Below are 4,521 nucleotides of genomic sequence, written 5' to 3'. Positions count from 1 at the left end.
CTTTTGTATAGAGTTGATTTCTCTAGTGGCCTTTGTTCGTTTGTTTGCGGTTCACTATTTCGTTTGTTGCCCCTTCATCCCAGTTGACTGGAGCCATCTTAGCAAGTCACTGACACGGCATTCTTCATTAAACAGAGACGAAGGTTCTGGCTTGATCACCCAGGCGTTATGATCGCTTTAGCCGATGGGTTCGGGGACGAGAGCCGCCAGCGAATGGAGTGATCCAAGCAGCTCGCAAAGGCCGACGTTGAATGCCACGGCGTGGACCTATCGACAATTGTTCGCCATTGATGCGTCCAGTGGACATGGTATTTTATTCGGTTCGATATAAGTGAAGCGTTTATGTTTGGCAACCTCTTGGCCAGCTGGGCCCATGACACGAAGGACCAGGCTAGTATAGAGATTATGATATAATGCGTCAAAATTCAATGGAGTAATACGTGAACGCAGAGAACCCAATCTGGGGACGACGCCCTACTAGTAGTCACCGCTAATGGTGATCAGTAAGTGCCATTGAAAATGATCATATGATTACCATCAGAGCTTGGCCATCTAGTTTTTCCCTATGTATGTAATTATTAGGAAAGGGAGAAACAGCATAGAAACCTACTAATGACATTTATTATGTATTACGCTGATCTTTGGTACTCTAGATAACTTTTCGCTCCTCTGTAAAGGGTCAGTTAATTACGCGATGAACAACGAGGCTACCCATAGTGTTTTGAAGTTGTGAAGAGACACTGTCAAACTATTGACGTATGATCTGTTGGCACGGTTTTCGCTGCTGCTGCTGCTGTTAAAACCGGCACTCACTGATTTCTCAAGTGAATCATTCATCGGTTTTTTTTTACCGATATAGTCCCCCTTACTATCCGCATGTCGTACCTTACGCACAGTACCATATATGGTCCACGTACGGCGTAACAGTTTACATAACCACACGCTGTTGAGTCAGAAGCTAAGAAAACAAGATTCTCTTGTCTCGCGTTTTTCATTTCAGATGCGACGACGTCGTTCGTACGAGTTTTCGTCCAGATTTGCGTTAACATTGCGTCAAGCGGCTCTCCAAATCCGCCGCAATGGATCTGAAAGGACTAATTTAAAGATTCGAGAATTAATTCTTAGTTTGCGTTCTATCATAAAATAATATTACTCAGCATATAATGTTATTATAATTTCTGTTGATGGGCCTACTTCATTACCACGACACAGTTAATTATCCGCGTCTTTGCTTAATGCTGAAGACTGAACACGTTTCAAGCTATACGTGATCTCTCCTGGGACGATCAGATATTGTGTCGGCGTCTTTGTACCTCAACACCCAAAAGCGGTTACAAAAACGCCAATTGGACATCAACGGTATTGGGAAAATGTGGCTGAGATGGGAAAATGAATACAAATAAGTAAAAGGAACGAAAGGTCTTGACAATAAGAATTTGTAGTCCTTCGTCTAGTCATGATTGTACTGGCCGAAGAGGAGATCAGAACACCACTTCTATCGATTTAAGTGCTGTTTATCCACAACTAATATAAACAAATAACATCACATTAAGTGTTTATATCCATAACGAAAATTTGCTTAGGACACATAGTTACGAAATCGTGTACAAGCTGGCTTTTTGGTACGCCTGACTTGTAACGTTCTAAGCTTTTCAGATTATAAAGCAACGTGGAAATCATATACGTGTGTATCATACGTCGATAAGAAGTCATGCAATTGAAGGAGTCATAGATCAGAAATTATCCATCAGCAATTATCCGTAGCAGGATATGCCGGTGGTGACCGACCATCAAATGTCATAAAACGCGCTTTAGAGCAGCGTAGGACCTTTTTATGATAAAACAGCCAGTCTGAAATGCCATAATTGATCTTTCAAGCACGGGCTCCTTCTAGCATTGAATGCATTTTTAAGAAAGGTGACGGAAAATGATTCCCAACTTAATAGGTTAATTTTGAACAAAACGGTATTATTTTTTTAGTGCGCGCTAAACTGTATCTTGCTTTCTATATATATATATATCTCTTGACCTTACCATATGGGTAGAATGATGCTTCATCGTTCCTTATACTGGCCGATATGAGGCTGGCAAGCCTGTTTTTACTAGTGTTGTTATTATTATCAATTAAAGCAAGCAAATTGTCTCTCTTTGCTGATATTACTTCTTCTTATCGTAGGATCTAATTGAATTGGTAAAGTTTATTTTAAGAAATTTACCATGCGTTTTGAAAATAGTACCAGGGGATAGCAAACGGCAGAATACTGTATTTATCATAGTTTGAGTATTTACATGTAGGCTAGTAGACGCCCTGATTCTTGCAGGATCTGGAGCAAAATTCATACCCCGCAGAACGAGACAGAACACGCCGATTCAGCCGCTTCGTCCCTTGCTATTTGCTGTCCTTCGTCTTACCGGAGTTGAAAATATAGTCGCCATAGAATGCTTTTTTGTGAACAACCGTTAAGGTTGCCCGATAAGGCTTCCGCTGCTGGGAACCTGAGACGGCGGCACGGGTCCTTGGTAAACGATGGCGGGTCGACTAGAAGGTACGCAAGAAAATTACAGGTCCTTAGAAGTCATCCCAAAGTACGCTTAAGAAAGGAAGTTTGGACGCTATTAAACCGCTTATATTCTGTTTCGATGAAATACCTTGATATTTAGTTATTGCCTGCTATTGCCACGCTGACCAGTAATTCAGGACAAATATGACAAAACATACTACTAATAACTGTATTATAAATACTGACTACTAAATTTCACAGTCTATAATAAGTGTTAGGTTTGCACTGGCGCGCTCACTACCATTCAAATGAATACAAATAAACTTTATTTAAATATACGGACCCCAAGGCCACGGCAGTGTGAAGACAGTGGGATCAACCAATGATCACGTGCGCATTTGGAAGCTCTAGCCTTTTAAAGGTTCCCTTTTCATCATATTGAATATATAAGATGTCTCGTATAGTTCTGTTTGGGAAAGCTCTGCCAACTGCATTCGGCAACGCGGTTACCGTAAAGAAAAACAGAAAAAATTGCATCAGGTTATTGTAATTGGCTTTTCTCTGCGTAATCAATTTGTTTTTTCTTTCAATCGACATTACCTTAGCACATTGGTCGTACGCTATTGCTTATTGAACTATAGACTAGATGGACACTTATACCAACACCAACCGCTAATCTATGAGCTTGTTTTGCTAAGGAAAATTGGACAAGTACTATTAAGCTATAATAAACGAGTTACTTTTTTTTTTTTTTAGGAATAACTAGACTTGCCCGAATTACTCCAAAGCCAGCACCTTTTAGCTACCTAGCAGATGCGATCTGACCCGGTTGAGGTGGTGCCATTTTGAATATTAAATTCGCGAACAAATACTCAGCATTTTTGTAGCTGGATCACTTTGATATCATTTATTTTAGGCAACACCAACTGTGTCGGATCGGTACCGTTAACGTCATCAACTTTGGCAAATGTGGACATGTTTTGATCGTTGTCTCTATTCAGACTTAAGATAAAGTAAAGCGTAATGATGGGCAAATTTCGTCGTAAAAGATGCTTCTGGTCGTAGTCAATCTGCTACGGGAAAAAGGTTGATGAGAACCGACACGTGGATAACTATGATGCAAGCCATTTGATATTTGGGTGTTACAACAACTAAGGCAAGAGGGTCCATTCTTTTGTATTTTCAATTGCCAAACATTACAGAAATCAAGTCATTCTTGTAACGATCGACCACGACTGACGAAAGGTGCATCGCACTCTAGTATGCAACGAAAAAAAATCTACTCAGACTCAAAAAAACAAGCAGACATCACTATGTGTTGGGACAAACTGGAGTCAAATCGTGCGGTACGAGTCGCTGCCGCCTAATTAGGCAAAACGATTGGTTATAACGTTTACCGTTTTGACAGTGTATACAACATATCATGACAAGCTATCGAACAAGAAGGGCCGTCGTGTTCCACCGTTAGAATGCCAGACTACTAATAGAAATGAGAGAACCCGGATCTTGCATTATCAGATTACGATCTGTTTCGACATTTCCGAACTCCATCAACCGTGCTAACTTAGTAATAATCACTTGTCAGTCAGAAAGCTCAATCGATAATGATGGGATTATCGGGTCGCCAGGAAGAGTCGTGGATTGAAGTAGCGCATATTCACTCTAATTTTGACTGAAAACTTCCTCGGTAGGCCCATATGCCCGTAGCGCAGCAAGCAGCGTCACCGAACGCCGCAGAACGCTGTAATTACTATTACTATCAGTTTCGTGTTTACTCTGAACGATTCGAGAAATAATGTTTAGTTTATCTTTGTTCTTACCGAGTTGACCTGATTAGCGCCCGCGCATATACGAATTTCACCGTTTGAGAACGAAGCTCTCAGCAGACGAGATGCGGTAACGTCTGTGGTCCCTGTTACTACTCAGACATTCTTCATATAGCGGCTATTACCACTGCATCAGCACTGGCACAAAAGAGCACTAACAGTATAACAAAAATAATGATGAGACGAAAAATAAT

This window comes from Varroa jacobsoni, unplaced genomic scaffold (assembly GCF_002532875.2).
Source record: "Varroa jacobsoni isolate VJ856 unplaced genomic scaffold, vjacob_1.0 scaffold_818, whole genome shotgun sequence".
NCBI classification, from domain to species: Eukaryota; Metazoa; Arthropoda; class Arachnida; order Mesostigmata; family Varroidae; genus Varroa; species Varroa jacobsoni.
Note: the sequence above shows the minus strand (reverse complement) of the source record.